The following is a 22,431-nucleotide window of genomic DNA, read 5'->3' as shown; positions in this document are numbered from 1 at the left end:
ATTAAAAACTGATTTGATGGTAGCCGGAGTTATGATTATTTGAACATTGACAAACATTTTCTAGTTTCATTATTTTTTTAACACCTGTATTAGCAGCGTTGTCTTACTGACTTTTATAGATTATCCAGACCTCCAGACTATCCTTTGTCTAGTCCAAACATTTTATGATTCGTCCAGATTTCTCCAGATTTATCGCAATAATATAACATTAACTCTTCTGGTTGGTTTCAATTTCCAGGAAAGTTAATAAGTTTTAGCAGTTTTTCAATGACTTCCATTTATAGCAACTTAAGCTGTATTTCCTTGCGAAGCAGTAAATTCGGCGAGATTCATGAATTCCTGAAAATAAAACCTCTGAGGATGTCACATCCATGCGCGAAAAGATGACCGTTATTTGAAGCAGTTGTTTAGAGCTTCTTGTTAGGTTTGATATTTTTTAGTTTTTAGTTTTAGTAAAAACATAACAAAAAGGAATAAGTTACATATATCTTTTGGTTCCATTGATAGTTTTCCTCGAGCATATGGGTTCATCACTCAGACGTTTAGTTATTATGGTTTTATTGGGTTTATTGGGGGCAATGTTTGTTCACCTAATCAACGATTTATCATGAAAAGTTTTAAATCTATATATATAAATATATATATATATATATATATATATATATATATATATATATATATGTATTTCCAATAAAGTAGTTGTTTTGAATTACTCATTTTCGTTCAATATGTGAAGACCCTTTTCATGCCGTGTTAATATATTCAAAACAGTCATCTAGCATCCCTGGATATGAGTTCAATGTTTACATTTGCTTGTGTTGTTTGGAAGAGGCCCATTTTAAAATCTGTAAAATCTAGCAATTACTGAACTGAATTTGATGGTTGCAGTTACATACATTGCTTATGCAATACTAGTTTAGCCGTGAAACAATTTTTGAAGATAAAGGCGGAGCAGAAGAATACCGATGCTTTCAATCAACAAGGTGAACAAACACATCAAACAAACTAGGCGATTCGACTGATTCATCGACGAGCGCGGCCAAACGGTCGTCGAGCCAGACGAGTTACTAGTCTGTTTTTAGTCGAGCTCGGCTTCTGGAATATGAAAACAAACGAGACGAGCGCTCGTCTGTTCGTCTCGTTTTCTGGAATAGAGCCCTATATTGTATGTTGTCCAATCAATTTGTGCTCAATTCATGTTTTTATCGTATAGGTCTCACTACTAACAGTTTGTGTAATTGTGGTCCAGGATGTCACAATATCGAGTATGTTGTTTGGTTATGTAAAAATGCAATAAATAGATTTAAATGGCTGCTGATTTTGAAGATCGGAAGCGTATACCCACGTAAATCAGATTATGGGCCTATTCCAGAAAACGAGACGAGCAATTTACGTCAAACAAACTAGACGATTCGACTAATTCATCGACGAGCGCGGCCAAACGGTCGTCGAACCAGACGAGCTACTTGTAGAATAGGGCCCTATGATAGCTTGAGTAGGCGCGATCTTACAGGGCTCTAAAGTTATTAATGCTATTCTTATCTATAATATATTTTTGTAGCCATAGATTGATTTTTTTTATTTTTTTATTCTTTATTATAGAGACTTTCATAGATTGATTTGACTCAGGCTTGTATTTATGTAGGTCTTAACTATTAAGACTTGTGTTTAAAAATGATACATGATGACTTTTTGTCTTCTTCTGCATGATTGAATAAACAGAAGTAAAGGGTAGTAATGGCTTTAATGGTATTTTTGTGTACATTTTTGAACATAATGCGGTATTGAATTTTACCACGTTATGTCATCTAACCCGTTTAAAGGATACAAGTACATACAGGAAACGGTTTTTCCAGGGCACCAATTTGATGTATCAAAAGAGAAAAAGTACAGATTTTGAACAATGAAAAACGCAATTTAAATGCAATTACTACACAAAATCACAGTTCTATGTCAAGGTCCCGTCCGTGCCCCTAGGCTCAGACCAATCAACTTTTTTTCAAAGAATAGTATTCACATTCGCTTAACACACAATCCGTGTCAATCTAATAGTTTTTTTTTAAATAAAATTGACAATGAAACATTCTTTTTTCCATGATTTTTCGTGTGTGAAAACATTAACAAAAAAGACCGAGTTGCCAACCTTCCAGATTTCCAGTACACAGAAGTATGGTATGGTGATTTCTTAATAATTTGCCTCCCTTTTATTGATATTCAGTTCGATCAGGAAAATTATGTCAGTACGGAGAATGTTCATCGAAATCTATCGAAATGTTGATCAATGAATATTTGTCAGTATGTAAAATTTCGCACAATCTTCTTCTTCTTAAATAGCACTAACGTTCCCAGAGGAACTTTGCCGTCTCAGCGTCATTTTCGTAGTACTTAGTTGAGATTTCTACGGCAAATGACACGCCTTGAATGCGTTTTGAGGGGCAAGTTCTAGAATACGAGTGGCCACAGTACAAGTCGGAGAAAATTTCTCTGACGAAAAATTCACCCGACCAGAACGGAAATTGAACCCGAACCCCCGGTATGTTAGTTGTGACGCTAACCACTCGGCCACGGGAGCACCAAAAATTTCGCACAATGCCGTAGCTGATTTTAAGACCAATTCGATAAAGATTTACATTACTTGAGAATACAAAATAATACTACGCGCGAAAAGTCATATAGAAAGTCGCCGATTAAAGTCACTGTACAAGAGTTCTTTTGATTACCTTCTGAAGTAGCCCATTCATAACCTTCAGGGAAAACAAAGGAGCACTACGCACGAACGATCTCATAATATATCATCGATTGGAACCGTCATATAGGAGTTCTCTCGGTTACATTCTTAGGTGGCTTAATATTAATAATGTTCGGCGTCGTGATTCGAGAATACAAAAGAATACTAGGAGCGAAAAATCATATAATATGTTGCCGATTCGAGTTATTAATTTCGATGATCCTTTAATCATCAACATGGCGATAATTGATCTAACTATTTTCATAAAAAGAAGCATATGTCAATTGTTCCCATTCTATAAAATCTTCCAAATATTTGCAACCGAAATGATATTCAGGATATTGAGATCTCAAACCGACGAAACGGGTAAGTACCTATTGTTATGAATTGTATAATGTACATAATATAATAATGTTTTTTTTTATAATTATAAATATAAATATAATATAAGGTAAATATTCCTGGTGAAAAGGTAAGTGGCGATGAATATTATTGTGTATATAATGTACTTTTTAATCCTATTTTTCCAGGTGCGGATCCAGGATTTTCGTCGCGGAAATTTGAGTGTTTTAGTATATGTTTTTGTGTAGTTTACTTTTGTAAACAAAGTGTTTGTTAATTCAACGCGTGTTCTCTTTCTTCCTTTTTTTTGAATCCTAAGTACGGTCTGGGTCGGGCCGTAACACTATGTTTTAGAAATCATTATTCTATCAATCTGTAAGTTCGTGTATTACAAAAAAAAAATGAAGGGCCTACCACTCACTGACGGATTTTGAGAAAGTTTATAGAATTACTATGGAAATCGTTTCCGCGGATAATCGGGGTTCCACGGCATAAACAAAATTAAGAAAAAAGGTTCTATCAGTTTTTTCCCGCTTTTTAGAATTTCTCTAGCTTTTTTTTCAAAAATTTGATTAGTTTATCTGGTTGTAGCGGAAACTTTAAACGCATTTCTAGGATGAAGAAATCTCAGAGAACTTTGTTTTAGATTAACTTTTAGTACATTTTTCAAAACTGAACTATATGCAAGAATGAACACTTCCGATGATTTAATATGATTCTAGTGGTCATTTAAATCATAAAGCTTACAGTGATGAATTTCCTAAATGCAATTTGAGATACCGTCGATGAGAAAGTTAATGTTAGTAATATCTTGCCAACTATTGCGAATATTTTTGAAAGCTGTGAGCCGTTTAATAGGAGACATATTTCCACAACTTCCAATGCATAATACTCAAATATAGTACAAATAGTTATTATTTAATAATTCATCAAAGTTTGATGTGTAAATAGCCATCAAATAACACCTCAGAAAAAATCTCATGCCCAGCATTATACAGAACTACTAAAATTGTAAATATTGGATAGAATTATTCTTCAAAGTCTTGCCAGATGAGTTAATACTGACATCCAAAATTTTTTTCCGTTCGAATTTCAATATTTTCGAAATAATCTCTTATTTACACTGAGTGGATGTGAGAATGGGTCAAGCACAAAATTGAATTCCATGACAAACCGATATAGCGATTGTCAGATTTTCATGATAATTGGTAGTTTTATTCCTCATCGTAAAATATCAGATCTGTATTTTTTTATTTTTTTTATCAGGGCGGCCATTTCCATTTTATTGATTTTTTATCCGAAAAATCAACTTTTCCCCCTTTTTTTCAAAAATGATCTTGTTCAACAAATCATAACATTTGAACTACTGGACTGATCTAGACGATCGATACATCAAATTGAAGCCAATGAGCTAGTTTATTTAAAAAATATTACACTTAAAGAAACCCAGATTTTGTTTTCGTAATTATTGATTGTGATTGTTTTTCGTAGCTTACATAGTTTCAGGACCAAGGGCGCCATATTTTCATATTTTTTCTTGAAAGCTGAGGTTTATTGACATAACACATTAAAATATAAATATATAAAATGTATATAAACATTACCATCGCACTTCTAGGTGGATTGACACCATTTTCGTAACCCAAATAATCATTCAAGACACTTACATGTAGTTAAATTATATTGAAATTATTGAGAAATTTATTTCAAAATACAATTCTTAATAGAATGTAATATCCACTACTTTGATCCATTGTCACCCCCTCTAAGGGGTGAGATAGGGCCAACTTTTATTTAATCGTAGTTCAGTGAAAAATCAATATTATCCAACAATTTCTTGAACACTTACGAGTGTTCATCATTAGAGAACATTTCTACGTAATCATAATTGTGTTTTACTCTAATTTACGATTATTTTTTATTCTTTATTATAAAGACATTCAGCCGTGTAGGCTGGGTTATTTGCGATAGTTATCCAATAAAAAGTTCGAAAACTACCCATTTTCATCCCCATCGACGGAATTTCAAAATTAGGCACTGCATGTTTAACACAAGTTTGTAGTAATAGTTGACGAACATATTTCTTTTGCATAAGTTATTCACGTTTCTCCAGCGACAACAACAGATTTCTCTAAATTTGTGATAAATTTATCCAATTTCTCTTTGACGTTAAAACTAAATGAAAAAATCCCAAGATACAGGGTTAAATAACTTAAACAACGTTTCTTATAGAGCAATTCCATGCCAAATCTTCCGAAAACCAACAAATTTCGACGTGACCAATTTAAGTTACGACTGATTTTTTAAAGTGTGTATTCAAATCATTGATCTTTCTTTCAAAAATTCGTAACTCAAAATTCAGATGTCTAATGAAATATGTTTGTAATGTTTGATAAAGTTGTTGCAAATTAATGAACTATTTAGGAAAAATAACATTTTAAATGTACTATTAAAAAATCTTTCTCAAAAATTGAATTTAATATTAAATGCTTTTATATCTCAAAACAATCGAAAATCGTGTTATTCGACATATAAAACGCAACTAAACGCAACACTACTAATAAAATGAAAATGAAAATACCTGCATTGTGATGGTAAAAGTTTCACTAGGAATGTTAGTGTTATCAAAAAAGAAGGATGGTAGGCTATTTGTTGTTTGTTGATTTAAGATTTGTTTGAAAAATTCCATCATTTAAACTCTTTGATAATAATTTGGTAACCCTGGACAAGATGGCGTTCTGTATGGATAACGTAATGAAAAGTATATGGAGGTCGAATGAATAATTGCTCGTTTCATTTATGCTTGCCCTCGCGTGAACAATACACAAGCTGGTGCTTACCTTGCATTGTTTTTCTTCTCTCGCACTGCATTTCGAGCGAGTGAGTGATCGCAATGGTAGTGATATATGAAAACTATTAAATCAGATGGACCAATCAAAACGTGGGATTTAGTGCAGCATAATTTCAAGGATCAAACGTATATTTCATTGCACAGTCCCGTATTCTTGCAATGAATGAACAACTGGGAGGAGAGCACATATTGCTTGAGCTAATCGACCAATCAGAAAGTGGGATTTGCGTTTAGGTAATGCTTGACATTGCAATTGTTCGACAGTGTGTTTCATGGAATATCTAATTTTCATTGTTCTAATTGCTTGTTAGAGTGTGTTCAAATTGATTGTTGCAAAAAATCTCGTAAATCCACCATTACATTACAGAGCAATAATCACTCGAAATTGGACAATTTTCTTGATGCAACCGATTTTTCGTTTTTGACGTAGAACTACGTCTTTCAGGAAGGGTGCCAAATCAGAAAACAGGTCACGTTTTTATGAAATAAAGTTAACGTTAATAACTATTTTCACTGTGAACGAATTCTCACGATTTGCATACCAATTGAATCGGAAATTCTCTAAGATTTGTTTGATATGCTATACATTACAATTTACTAATCTCTAAACGGTTGAAAACTGGAAGAACTTCGTTTTTCCCATACATTTGTTCTGCCGATTTGTGTGCTAACCCTACGCGTATTTTGAATGCTTATAACTCGAACATTTCTTAACAGGTCGGAAAGATGTTTGTATCAATTGATAGGAAATATTTCTACGCGTCTATCACAATTAATAAAATATCATTTTTCATGAGATGCACAATTCAACCTGTAAAATATCAAGCGTTATTTAAAAGTCCTAACTGCCAAGTTTTAATTGGCCCGATTTACGGTTTCCCCAACACAGACTCCAGATTCGATGTACCTGTGGAAATCCGCTTTGCAAATACATGCAAGTCGGGGTATTTTTTGGTGTTGAGTACTGTTGTACTCGCTTGTCGTTGTACAGACCGGAATATGTTTCCCTAAAACGTGCTTTTAAACTGAGAAGCCTGGGAAAATCGTCATTTCAGATACTAGAGGTGAATGAACTTTCGCGGTTCGAGAACTACGTAGACATGAGATGTGCAATGATTTCAGAGGAAAATGTAAAATACAATGGTCGTATGATAATTCTTTCGTTTACATATTTTGGTAGTCCTAGGCATTATATCAAACCTAAAAGAACGTTCATTAAATTTATTTGTAACGAAGAACATAATCTATTACAAAAGTTTCGATGCATTCTAAAATAATACTCGAAGTTTTAAACAAGTGGATTACATATTATAATTGCGTAGTTCTACGTCGAAAATATGCGGTCGTGTCCTAGATACAACCCCTTACAATTTTTTTAATTTGCACACCCAACATGTTCCAGAAAAAGGTAAAAGGTACATCAAAAACCGAATAAAAATGGAGACTACGTTTTATTCGATCTAATATATTTCAACGCAAGCATTTCTTTCAATAGAAATAGACACTTGATTGTACTCAGAATACGCGTAGCGTACTCCTTCACGCTATTTGAGTAAAAAAAAACATCTATACAGAACGACCTTAGTTGTCTTTCAATTGATTCATACAGGTAAGTGAATAACCGCTGGCATCAATTAAAGCACCTGTGTCGGTACTGATTCAAGCTCAATTTGCAGTAACTAACACCGCAAAAATAGTTTTCATAACACTCCTGACACGTTGGGGAGCTGTGGGTAAGAAGCGCCGTCGGGGTAAAACGGGTCACCATGATGGAAACTGACAGGATTTTTCTATGTCAATAGCTCAATTTTCGACTGAATGTATCTTAGTGCAGTAAACCTCCTTCTGTTTCATTGAATAGCAATATATAAAATTTGTATGATTTCATGCAACTTAGGCCACAGAACTTTTTGATTTTTTTGCTATATTGTAGTGACCTTCAGCCTTTTAGCAGGGTCGTCACTCGGGCCACGTCTCTACTACCATTTCGAAGGAAGAATGTTGAAATTGAGAACTGAACTCGTGACCTTTAACGTACGAGGTACGAATGTTAACTAACCAACAAACAATCATTAGCTGTTATTAAACTAATCAGTTGAATAATGGTCGAACAATAGTATTGAGTGCTTAACAAGACGATATGCTGGACTATATGTTATATAAAAGCTTATTTAGACCAAATTCAATTTTGTTCAATCATTTATATTTAGCTGGATAATACGCCAGTGAAAAGTTTTGAGGGTGCTTTATTTGTTCAACTTCTCATGAAAAGGCTGAACAGACTTAATTTAAGTCTGAAATATATCTTTTATTCGACTATTTGCACTCTGCCCTACCGACACGAACCGATCATTAGCTGTAATAAAATTAATCAGTTAAATAATGGTCGGACAGTAGTATTGAGTACTCATGAAAGACAATATGCTAAAGTCTACGTCGTATAAAAGCTTATTCAGACCAAATTGGAGCTTTTGTTCAACCATCGATGTTTCCCTGGGTAATATACCAGAGAAACGATTTGAAAACGTTTATTCAACTGCAAAGCAGCTTTTGTACACCATATGACGTACTACCAAAATGAACAGTGTTTTAAAGCTCATGTTCGACTGGTTGGCATTGGCAGTGTTCCAACGGAGCAAATGATTTGATGGAGGATCATCGATGTAAAAGTTCGAAAGTTTGAATCTTGGCCATTTCTCTTCTTCAAAAGGTTATCAGAACCGAACCAGTTTTATCTAGCAGCTGTAAAAGACTCTGTCAAGGTGCTAAAAAACTAATTCTATTTATAGAAATTTGGTAGAAGAAAATAATGCAGTCAGACAATGATCTTCTTCGATATCGCAGTCTAAGTAGAGATAATCAAACCAGAATATGGTCGAATAGACGTTTCCACCACACCTTGCAGTTGGATAAACGTTTTCTAATTGAATTTAAACTGCATTTAACGTACCATATTGGCTATAGCTCAATGATTTCTCCTAATTTGTTTGAACAAGACTTGAATAGAGCATTCAATGACAATTAGTGCAGGCATTATTAAGCATAGAGCTGAATAAAGCTATCATAAAAACGTCCCACTGATGGGCAGGGTTGCCAACTATTATTTTGAAAAATCAGGGAGAATGAAAATAAAAATCAAGAGAAATCAGGATAGCTCATATTGTGTTGTCCGGAAAGTTCAAGGCGACACAAACGCATCATTTTTATAGGCAGACTACATTTATTCAAGTTTATGAGCACAATTTTGTTCCACGATCTTCCATCTTCCATATTCCATATTTTACACAGCCTAAAAATGTCATCCTCCCAGAATAAGTTTACATTCTCGTCGAAAACTGTTTTATATACAAATGAAAGATGTTTTCTATGCTTCTTCGACACTATGTACGTGTGCTAGAGATAATTTCACAGGGACCCTAACCTGTGATAATCTGAACGTGCAATATCGGGTTAGATCAACTGGTGGGATAGCATATTCCAGCCAGACTCCAAATTAAATTGTCGTGTTGTCAAAGAGACGTGAAGTTTGGCGTTGCTCTAATGGAACACGGCGGCTATCACATTGCCTAACTCCGGAAGTTCCTTTAGTTTGTTGCGAACAGTAGTTGTGGGAATTTATCGTAGTTTTGATTAGTAGAAGCTAATAATGGAGCTTCGAGAATAATGAATAAGTTCACCTTCGAGGTCGATTTCGAAAGAGTATGCTAATGATGATGGATTTTTATGGAACATCGGGAAATGTTTCGACAAAATTGTAAAGTAAGATTTAGGACTACGTGTTTTTTTTTTTTTTTTTTTTTTTTTTATAATTCGTTTATTTGTACAGGCTCAGTTACATAGGTTTAAAGAAGCCAAACTCTCAACTATACTTTTACTATTAACATGTTTTCTTAATTCTACGGTTAATGAAATAGGAAACCGATTACTCGCGGTTGACTCGAGTTTAGAAGGAGGACTACGTGTTGTAAGTATCCAAAAAACAACAAGTAATTATTTTCATTCAAAATACAACGATTTCAATCGATTTTCCACCTTACTAAACATAGAGCTAAGAAAATTGTTTATATATAGTTTTAAAAATATATTTCAAAATTTAGCTTATGTAACTGAGCCTGTAAAAATAAACGAATTTAATAAAAAAAAAAAGTAAAAAATGCATAATCAGGAAAAATCAGGATCATTTTAGAAAAATCAAGGAAAATTAAATGTTTGTCAGGATATCAGGGAACGTGTCAAAAGTCTGGGAAATCCTGAAAATCAGGAAGGTTGGCATCTCTGCTGATGGGGAATTGTTAGTTGGACACTACACCAAATCTCCTCCACGATACATTAACATTAGGAAACTAATTTAAATTTTGCAAGGTTCATCTCCTCATAGATTTTAAAGCTACTCATTGTCCTTCATATGTAACCTTTTTTCTCAATTTTTCTTGATTTATGTCACATAAACCGTCATGCCTTTGAATCTGGAACTTTTGAATCGAGAACTAATTCTACTCAAAGAAATGCTGTTGACGAAATGTTTCCGGAATTCAAATCATGAATACAAAAATGTCCGGATTTCAAATCACGGCACTTGAAGAAATTTACAAATTTTGAACAAATATCACATGATTTTGTGAAATTCTGTGATTCATAACTTACATGAATGCCTTCTAATCCTATGGGAATGGTAATTTTTCATACTATGATATGTCAATACTTTTTAGTAGTTGAAGTTATCATCATAAGCGCTTAAGATTCCGGATTTCGATGCAGTACGCTATATGACATACGCAGTGACGTCGATTGAAGCGTTTGTACCCGGGGCGGAAGAGTTGATTTGTACCCCCCTTCTGCGAGAAAATTAGAAACATTTGCATCCAGGGAAGAGTCTGCCTCGCACCCGTCAGAAATCATATTTATCCAATTCCTTCATATAAATTCGGTTCATTCTGCACCCATAAAATCCAGGGGTACGACTAAAACGTCAAATCCCTCATATTGCCAGTGTACCCAATATTGCTGCGGTTCACTGACATTTTGGTTCTATTAATTACTGTTGTTTACAACTCGGTCCGGTTATATAGTCGAATAATGGCTAACTTCAAACTCCATGTTAAATGCGATCACCTCCTTGTGAAACCGAAATATGAAAATCGCTCATGCAGTTAGAATAAAGCAGCGCATTTTTCGATTTCAATCCTCGTAAATGATATGTTGATAAAGAAATGACGCCATATTGATTTTGATTTTGGGTAGCCTATATTCAATTGATGTCTAACCCCTGATAAAATCATGCACCCGGGGGCGGTCCGCTCCTTCCGCACCACCCAGTCGACGCCACTGGACATTCGCATGTGGACATCTTACACCGCCTGTTTTAGAATGGGGAAATATGAATTCGCTTGAAATTCTTGATATTATCTTCTGATTTTTGTATTCATAATCGATATACTATATAATAACAATAATATCAAACAACAAACACCACACATGACCACATTGTGAATGTGGAAAATATGCGTCTAACCCCAAGATCCCCTACATCCAAAGTCGTTGTGCTTCACCCGAGAAGACACCTCGATGCCCCCTGGTGCGACCTGCCGTGCACATACCAGCTGCGCTTGTCTCGGCTGAAGGGTGAAAAACTTTGGGGAAAAGTAATTACACCACACTTCGTCTTTGGCTTCGTCCTGCTTCCTTTTTTTGACTCGCTTTTGGCTGATGATCGGTAAACATGGACGTCGGTGTGAACTAAACAAAAAACTCAATGAAGGTGTCATCAACTCCAGCTCAATGGAGTGCACTTTTCTCTGGAGCTTATCTAGCCCTATCATTTGCACCCTTTGCTGACAAAACTGCCTAACGTTTTTTGTTTATACTGGCATCTTTTCGTATTAGTCACTTACAGATGACCATATTGCGTATCACATTCACGTGTCCGACTCAGTGGAACGAAGCCTTAATCCGAATGGATTTATTGCTCCCTCTAGACATGAACATACAGAGTTTGGTTTTGTTATTTACCGGAATCCGCAATTCCCGTCGGTACCCACTGAGTACAGTTCCCGGCGGCTGTTGGTGACCTATGAACACGGGCAGTTATGTCGAAATGCCCACTTGTGTGAATCAATAAAGCCGCATTAAAACTTTTCCAATAAAACGTGATGAATTTTCAGGGAAACGGAAGCTGATCGAACAAAGTTTGTTGGTAAAATGCAAAGAAGTTAAACAGCTTAAATACTTTGTTGCGCCCAACAATTCGTTCGCAAGCATCACAAAAGAAACCTACGATTATTTAGAAAACAGCAATTATTTTCATTTTTTCATTATTTATATCAGCATACTTCAGATTGTCGCAAATTCAACGGTAGCCTATTGTCAATTTCGAGGATAATCACCGCCATTATACAAGCAACCATGCGGTGCAAAACACATAGCATCAGACTGTTGATTGTGTCCAGCTCTATCCGAGTGGATGTTTTGCTGTTGCAAAAATATCCTTCCTTGAAGAGCACTTTCTTCTGCCTGTTTTGGCTCTAAGCGTCCGTTTCGCAACCATCAAACTAGTTTTATCGCCCACAGCCCACCACCGTGTGCAAGAATCCGATTTCATCTCCGTCAGCCAGCGCTCGGCGCTCGCTTCCCATGCACTGGAGATCGTTTTTCACCAGCATCATCAGCATTAGCATTGTGGCCACCGAGAAGATTAAGAGCCAAAATGCGGAGGAAGCGGAAAAAATGTAAACATAATGCTACTTTCGTAAACACCACTGAAAAGAAAAACGAAATCCTGGTAAAATGGGTTTCCACGCAAAAAAAAAGAAATGAAAATGAAAGAAAAAGAGTGTGTTACTTAATAGTGCGCTTAAAGCGGAATCACTGAGCGAAGCAACAAGGAGGGAAAGGAAGTTTTTTTTATTCATTTCGCCTCCATGTTTTGCCTGCTTTGTGACTTTTTTGTACGACTGTATGTTTATTTATATGAGAGAGTATAGCTTGAATAAAGGCTCATTCGCCCTATTGAAACAATTTCTTCCGGATGTTGGTTCGCGTAAAGGGGGCTCGTTTTGAGCGGAAATAAGCTCGAGAGTGTGTACAATTAAAAATACGCGGTTTGGCGTTTTAATTTGTTTTTGTTTATTCGTGTTGAGCTGGCAGAAAGGCGTCAATTGCTACTGCCTTGGTTTACTTCCACCTTTACGCGGTAACGATCTCTTGTGACTGCCGTGGATTTTAAGTTATGGATACCCTGAATGAAAAGGCATAATATTTAGATAGAATTGTAGATATGTCGTTACAGATTTAAACAGTTTCTACTCGCCGATCTTTAAACCGTGATAATTTTATTGATTTACGATTAAAGTTTAAGTCACTTGGTGAGCAGGGATTGGTGGAATAGAAGAGTAGAGAAGTCGATGGTTATTTATTGTACTTTCAAGAATAAATTTGAAAAAAAAAAAAAAAAGTAAAAGGGTGGTGCCCAAGACACGAACGCATTGTCAACGTAGGACTAGGAAATTATTCCCTCCCAAGAACGAAATTTTTAGTAATTTAAGAATGTACTCTTCAGGACAAATATGTATTTGGTAGTTCTGAGAAGAGCCGTTACCATCGAAATTTTCAAATTAACTATAACTTGGTTCAGTAGGGAATTATTTTTGACGTAGAACTACGTCTTTCATTAAGGGTGCCAAATCAGAAAACAGGTCACGTTTTTATGAAATAAAGTTAACGTTAATAACTATTTTTTCTGCGAAAGGATTTTGACGATTTACATACCAAACGAATCGGAAATTCCCTAAGATTTGTTTGATATGCTATACATTATAATCGCATAGTCTGTATACGATTTAAATTAATGAAAATTGGAAGCATTCCCATTTCCTCATACATTTGTTCTATCCAATGTGTGCTTTCCCGAACAGAGCTGTCTATAACGAGCAACTTATCGATGAGCAACGAAGGGAAAATCGTAAGATGTAAAGTCTCCGTGAACAAAGGAAAAGAAGAAGAACGAAGGGGAATATTTGCCTAGAGTATAAACAGTGGATTTCGCTGAGGCAAACTTTCATTCTTCGTGAGGAAATCAACTGAACAACACCGTTGCTGGGCGAGCTGGACGGCGAGGGATCGAATGCCTTTCTCAAGGCAATGGTGGTGGAGGAGTAATGTTATGGATAAAGTAAAGTTTTCCAAGGGCCTTTTTGAAGGTTACAGACGAATGAACTGAAGAAATTTAAAGTATAAAGCAAGGGAGGAAGGCAAACTTTCAGTATCGTTCTGTATTCAAAGCAATGAATATCGCTTGTTCTTCCTTGTTTTGCGTCATAACATGTCTTCGTTTCGGATTGAGCTGTGGACGCGATCAAATTTCTCACACGCTGATGTCTCTGGCATTGCAACCACTGCATCAAACTGACGCCATTGCACTAAAGCTCTGACCTACACGGTAATGCGGTAAAGAATCTCTTCTGAGGCAAATATTCAGCCTTTTTCCAAGCATTTAAATTTATTTGTTTTCTGTCATCAATGCATTGAACTGACGCTATGGTGAAACAGTATTAAGGATGTGCACCAAAAATTATTTGGGGAATACCAAGTTTTTCAACAAGTTATATTAAGTTATTAATTTATTTGGGCTCGCGTGCCAGTCGCAAAACTGCTTTCAACTAGGATCGCATTTGCGCTAATCTTGATCATAATGAAGCAGTGCTACTCTTTTCGAGTTTGTTGAGATTAACAGATAGAGTTCATTTCGTTCTGAAATACTGTATGTGATTTGGTTTCGCTTGCCAGTAGCAAAACTTTTTCCACTATGGATGACAGCTGCGCTTATCTCGAGCATGTATTGATCTGCGAGCACAAGAATGAATCATCAAACAATTATCGTCAAATGATTCTACAATGAAAAAAAACCTTTTTTTATAGAATGTTTATTTCAAAATTTTTGTAGCATTATAAAATAATATCCGCAGTTATAAAAAAGCGACTTGAATTCAACTACAGTGTAGTTCTACGTCAACAATGCGGTCGTGACTTGAACACAACCTCTTATAATTTTTTTTCCAGGATGTGATTGGTTCCATGGACTAATTTTGGTTCTGAGTAAGGTAGCTATGGAAGGAACGTTGAATTTGGTCAAGGAGTGTAGTAGTGGATTTGAGTACCTGGGGGGCATCTTTGCGACCTTTGTGGTTGAGTCAACGCACAGCCTATGCAACCACACAGACCGTCAAGTAGTGCTCGAACGGTAGCTGTCCACATTTGACCATCACCAGAGGCAGCTCTGAAAACTGAGTTGTATAACGGACATATCTTTTTTTTCAACGTGGCTACTTCTGCTAAAAAGTAGGCACTATAAAACATTTTGGAAAAAAACTGCTGGTTTTTTTTGAGAATCTTCATGATACATGCTATATGAGCGCAAAGGACTCTAGATCAGGGCTAGTTATTTTCGAAGCAAATACAGTCAACCCTCCTATAAGGCGGTACTCTCAGAACGCGGTTTCCATATAACGCGGAGATGATATTGCAACAGCCCTCCTATAACGCGGTACTCTTATAGCGCGGTTTCCGTCCAACAACGTCCCATCCATTCTTTTCGTGCACCCAATGCATGATTTTAACTGCATACGTTTATATAAACATTATCTAGCCTCTTAGCCGTTTACGACATCGGTTTCAGGCAATATGATTCGATAAGAGGATATGATTCGCAAGTCAAGATATGCTGCAAAATTAGCTGTCATTGTTAAACCTATCAAACTACCCGGTGAGCTCAAGGCAGATCTATGGAAAAGGTGTCCCCAATTGGTTACCAAGCCGGGTTCGAGAAGCGGTAGAAAATAGTACGGTTTTCTTTTATCATTTCCTTTTATGATCTCTTATTGGTCTCCATACTACGCGGTACGAATGAAGTGATATTCTCTACGCATACTGAAACATTGATTCTTCTGTTTCGTTTCTTTCCTCTTTCGTTCTCTTACAAGTATAAAAGCAGAAGCTTTCACTGACGATTAAAACGAGTGCAAGAAATAGAAGCAGTGATTAAAAAAGAAAAACGTAGAGGGACGAATGCGCCATGAGTAGGAGAAAGAAAAAAAGGAGTTCGACTTCCTCCACTGAGAAGCAGGGAGGTCCCTGCCATACAGATAAACGGTCAAAAACAGTTAGAAGCAGAAGTGATCGCTCTGACATGGGCTCGCAGGACATTAGTGAAACAGCGTCGAATTGCAGTGCTGAGAACGATATTAATATTGGTGAACGACAATCCACTAGTGCAGCAGTGCCTACTGTGATGAAACTTCCACCAATTGTGGTTAAAAATATTCCGTTAGACGAACTTATACGGAAGTTAAAATTTAAAAGTGTTACGGCCGAATACAAATTGTGTCGTATCGGAATAAAAGTAATGGTCAAAACGAAGCAAGATTATGACAAGGTGAAGGATTTTCTTTCTCAAATTAAGGCTGAGTTTTTCAGTCACGATATACCTAGTGAAAAGCCTCTTAAGGTGGTGTTGAGAGGTCTGCCTAATATTGGTACAAGTGAAATAGCAGTAGAGCTATCTGAACATTTTAAAGTTCAACCACTCGCAGTTTATCGTATGACTCGTCGCGATGAAGAAACGAAAGTGTTTAAAGACAGTCTTTACCTCCTTCATTTCAAAAAAGGAACAGTCACGCTTAGTTCACTCCAAGCAATCAGATCGGACATGGAACAAAAAATTGCAACCTCCTTCCCCGTTGCTCAAAATGTGCTCAAAAACATGCTACATCCAGCTGTATGCTTGTGGAAGCCGAAAAATTCAAATGCGCAAATTGTGGTGGAGATCATCAAGGCTCAAATCATTCATGTCCGAAACGCGAGAATTACAAACGTATCCGGAAACAGGCATCAACCATCAATCAATCCGTACGAACAAAGCCAAATGGTTTTATTTTCAACGCGAATGATTTTCCACAGTTCCCGTCTCAACCGCAAACTGCAGCAACACCATCTCGCATCCAGCCTCGACTCCAGAAGCCTACTGCCATGCAACAGCGACCATCTCCTCCCACAGCAGGGCAGCAACAATCATCAAATGAATTATTTTCGGCTACGGAACTAATGGAGATATTTGAGAACATGACAGACGCTCTACGTAAGTGCCGTAGTAAAATTGAACAAATTCAAGTACTTGTATCATTCGTCATTAATTGTGGTGTGTAATAAAACCAAAATTATGAACTGGAACGCTTGCTCTATCCGAGCAAAAAAGATCGAGCTTGTTGATTTCATGGCCAAGCACAATATCGATGTGGGAATTTTTACTGAAACCCACCTGAAGAAACATCAATTTTTCATTGCCAGACTTTACTTTTATCCACTTGATCGATCCAACTTTAGGAATGGAGGTGTTGCGATAGCGGTGAAAAAGGGGTTGAAATTCTGTGTGCTGCCCCATATTCCTACCACGTTTAGTGAAGCCTTGGGAGTAGAAGTTTATTCGTCAACTGGAAGTATCAAGATTATTGCCATCTATTGTCCCCAACAATGCGCTTATAGTAACGGGTCTAGAACCAAATTTAAAAATGACCTCACGCTTATCTCACGTACAAGAAGTAAACTCGTAGTAGATGGCGACCTAAATGCCCGACATGAGTTTTGGAGTAACCATATTCGAAATCAAAATGGCTGCGCTTTATTCGATCATTCCCAGTACGGACAGTATACGATTCAGTTTCCTGATGAACCCACGTTTCTCTCTCCGGCTGGTAATCCTTCGGTTTTAGATATCTTTCTCACCAACTTCACCATCGATAAACCAGTTTCATTGAATGAGCTCAGTTCAGATCACTATCCGGTGGTGTGTGACATCCCTACCCGCCCAGAAACAGCTTCTATTCAACGAAGGAAAGATTACCATCATGTTAATTGGAACCGTTTACAACAAATAGTGGATTCCATCGTTGACACTGATCCAGCACTTAGCGGTGTAGCAGACATCGAAAGGTTTTTAGCACAACTCCAACACGCCATCGAAGTTGCAGAAGACATGTGTGTACCGAAAATTGAAATTAAAGGTAGGATCATAGCCATAGATTCCCACACTAGATATATCATTCGACTTAGGAACATCTAAAGACGGCAATTTCAACGATCTGGAGATCTAGATAAAAAATTTCTAGCTGCAAGGCTTTCTAGAGAAATCACTAGACGGATGAACATCCTCAGAAACGAGAGTTTCTCAAGTCTTATTCAAAAACTAGGCAATGACTCCTCCCCATTTCGGAAGATTTCAAGAATAATGAAATCTAAACTAAAAATAGGGTATCCTCTTAGGGTAGAGGTCGACAGTTCACTTCGGTTCACCCCTTTAGAAAAAGCTAACACCTTAGGAAACCAATTTGTCCGCTCGCATTCACTGGGAAGTAATGTCGTGAGTTCTCTTCAAGGCATTGTTGATCAGGGCGTTCGTGATGTTGATAGTTCTGATTATGATGTTCCTCCAGATCAGAAAATTACGCTCGAACAGCTGTGCTCAGCCATAAAACGAACCAAGAATATGAAAGCTCCGGGTCTAGAAGGTATCTTTAATATTGTTTTAAAAAATATGAGTGAAACATTTTTTAAAATGCTTTCAAAGATCATGAATAAATGTTTGGAGTTACACTATTTTCCCACTTTTTGGAAAACAAATTGTTGCGGGTAATAAACACCATCAAGAGAAATCGCTTGGTCTCCAAATCCACTGCCATGACGTTCCTCGATATCGAAAAAGCTTTCGATAATGTGTGGCACGATGGCTTAATTTTTAAATTAATACAGGCCCGAGTTCCTTTGTATCTAGTAAAAATTATTCGAAGTTACCTTCAACATAGATCTTTCAGGGTAATGATAAATGGTATACTATCTGAAATTTTCCCGGTCTCAGCAGGTGTTCCGCAAGGTAGCCTATTGGGGTCTACATTATACAACATATTTACATCGGACTTACCTCAATTACCTGTTGGATGCAGTCTATCGTTTTTCGCAGATGACACTGCATTCATGGTGAAAGGTAGAATGCCGCGAGAATTAACAAACAAGCTCCAGAGATGTCTGGATATCTTCTCGAATTATACATCCACCTGGAAAAATAAAATAAACGCATCGAAAACACAAGCCATAATGTTCCTGCATAGGCAGTCACCGAAGTTAATTCCTCCCGCTGGTTGTAGAGTTTCGTTAGAAAATTCTGCTATTGATTGGACTCCTGATGTACGCTATCTTGGTGTAGTTCTGGATTCGAAATTGTTGTTCAGGTTGCATGTCGAAAACATTAAAAACAAGTGCGTAGTATTAATGAAATGCTTGTATCCTCTAATAAATAGAAACTCCAGACTCTCCAGATCGAACAAATTGGCTGTATATAAGCAAATAATAGCACCGGTAATTGATTACGCTTTACCTGTGTGGGAAATATGTGCTATGACTCATAAGAAAAAACTACAAGTTGTTCAAAATAGGTTTTTAAAAATGATTTTGAATGTACCATTCTTTACCAGTAATTGGCTGGATTATGAACAAACAGGTGTGAATGTTATAGAGCAAAGAATAATTGATTTTAAACAAAAATTTAGACTTAAATGTATTAACTCTGAATACCCTCTTATAAGGGATCTGTATACAGTAGGTTAAGTTAGTTTTAAGATAGTCATAAGTTAGGTTAAAACATTAAAAACGAAACAATGCCTCCGCAGTGAGATAAGAAACATATTGTTATTCCAACATTTGAAAAACACAATACATAAATTGAAAAAAAAAATTGACGATTAAAATTGCTTGAACGGGTAATATTTATTTTCATTTCGCATGCTAAATCTAGCGTCCTTTAGCATGCTGCTTTCAATTGTAAGTTTTATTTTACCAAAATGGATCGTCGCGGACCGTGTTCAAAATTCTTCAATCACTTGTAAATAACATGTTTCTTCGTTATTTGGAATACATGTTTGATACAGAAAATATGTGGATTATTTTTTTATGCGATTTTTTTTGCGTGATTTTTTTACGAGATTTGCTCAACATTACGCGTTGTTTATGCGATTTGCTCGAAGTTAAGCTATTTTCGTGCGGAGGGGGGGGGGGGTGGTTGGGGGGATGTGGGGACTCTTTTTAGGCGGTTTTTTGCGTGATTTTTTTTACGCGATTTGCTCGAAATTAAGTCATTTTCGACAAGGTCTGGAAATTTTCAGCGTGCCCACGCAGAACTGCGAGCGCACGCACAAACGCACAAACGCACACAAGCGAGCGCACGAACATGCATAAACGCGTGCACACAGACGCGCACGTACAAACACACAAGAACACCATACATACATACATAAACACACGTACGCACGCAAGAACACAAACGATGCGCAAGCGGCCTCGTCCGCACTATGAACAAAAGCATTTTGTCAAAATACATAATACTTTTGCTTAAAACTACGCGTTTTTTTTTATGCTCAAAAAAGCTTGGTAGGCATAAGAAAAGGACGTAAACTATACATGATACCGCTAGGGTACAGTTTATTGGTGACCGGAATAAATCGCCACAGTAAACAACTGCAACAGAAACAACCGCTTAGAAAAAGTGTAGTAGGCTAGAAATATTTGGCGCGGGAAAAACATCATGTGCCTCACATTTCTATTATAAATTTATTCTCTTGTTCTCGTTTTTCGAAATTTATTCTGAGGACAATGTAATGGGGACGAAGTCCCCATTTGGCGAGGATAAGGAATCGAGGCGGCCCATGCCGCCAAGATGACGCAATCCGAGTCCACCGCCGACCCGCCGTCGGAAGCGGCGGTGTCTCGCACGCAAACCTGGGATCCACTGATTGCCCGGTTAGTTTGAAACATAGGATACGATCCTTTAGCAATGTCCGACCGAGCTCTAGCGAGCGTCGGACGGTATACGTCTGCCCGGGGCGTTACGTTTGCCTGGGGCGATACGTTTGCCCGGTTAATTCTTGTTTTGAAATACAATACCGCGCCACAATATTTATAGCCTACTACACATTTTATAAGCGGTGGTTTCTGTTGCAGTCGTTTTCTGTGGCGATTTATTCCGGGAACCCAGTTTATTATATGTTTAATACCAATTAGGGTTGCACTATGCAGAAAAAAATCTGTATAATTTTTATTTCTATTTTATTTTCTTAAATTCGGCGTAAAATCAAATATAGCCTTAAAGGTTCACCCCATCTCTTTTTTTCAGTCGCGATTTCATTATTTTGGTACAAATAACATTCAAATAATCGATCCGTCGTTTGGTTTTCGAAGAGAACGAATTTATTTACGTTGTTAAATGACTGTCACTTCATCGAACTTTATCCTCACATGCGCCAATAACCTCAATTCGATTAAAGCCATAGGCATGGCCAGCGAGCTGGAAAACTTTTTGAATAAACATAATGAATTATTGAAATTCTTTATATCATACATGCTCGGTTCATTCGTTCGCTCACTTGCAAGCTTATCGGACGCATTCTTCAGTCGATCCGAGAGAGGTGTTTTTTTCACATCGATTCTGTTGTGTTTTTTTCATCCGGCGCGCTTGCAAGCGTGGTGAATCTCAACCAAATAAGTGGTGTACGATCGAGGCACTGAGGATCCATTCAACAGATCACATATACTCATCACATACGTCACACCGCAGCGGCAAGTAGAAGTTTATTTCTTTTTTTTTCTTCTTTTTATCATTTCTTCCACTTTCTGTGCATAACAAATACCATTGTTTCGCTTGATGTTTACGTAATCATCAAGCGTTGGCATTAGGGTGAAGTTTATCTTATATTTATTTTTTAATTATTTTTATTACCAATAAATTCTGTTCATATCGAACAGTTGACGAAATTTATTACTATGGCTGAAGGCGGGGAGGATCCCGCAACGACGCCAACGTTTATCTCTGATACGGAACCCCCTGAAGAACCGGAAGGTGAAGTAGAAATTGGAAGAAGAAAGGAAATAGAAAACGTAATTTATGATGATGAGGAGGATGAAAAAAAGCTGGATTTTCGTCAAAAAGTATATCCTGAGGGCTCCAAAGGCCCATTCATTGTGTACCTTAGGCGAAAATCCAAACCCCTCAATGTTATTCGCATATCTAAAGAGCTGACAAAAAACTTCTCAGATGTTACCGAGATTACTCGGATGGGGCCAGACAAATTACGAGTTGTCGTCTCCAGCCGGACCCAAGCAAATGATATAACCCGTTGCGATCTCTTTGCGATTGAGTATCGCGTATACGTGCCCTGTCGTAACGTAGAAATCGACAGCGTAATCACCGAAAAGGGTTTGACCCGAAATGATATACTCAAGGATGGAGTCGGTCGCTTCAAGAACTCTTCGCTTAAAATTGTGAAGATTCTTGCATGCGACCAACTGAAATCCGTATCTATTATAAATAATAAGAGAGTTCTCAGTTCGACAAATTCTTTTCGAGTAATCTTTGAGGGCTCTGCCCTTCCAAACTTCGTTTCGATAGATGCGCTTCGTTTACCTGTTCGATTGTTTG

This window comes from Toxorhynchites rutilus, chromosome 3 (genome assembly GCF_029784135.1).
Source record: "Toxorhynchites rutilus septentrionalis strain SRP chromosome 3, ASM2978413v1, whole genome shotgun sequence".
NCBI lineage: Eukaryota > Metazoa > Arthropoda > Insecta > Diptera > Culicidae > Toxorhynchites > Toxorhynchites rutilus.
This window is presented reverse-complemented; position numbering follows the sequence as displayed.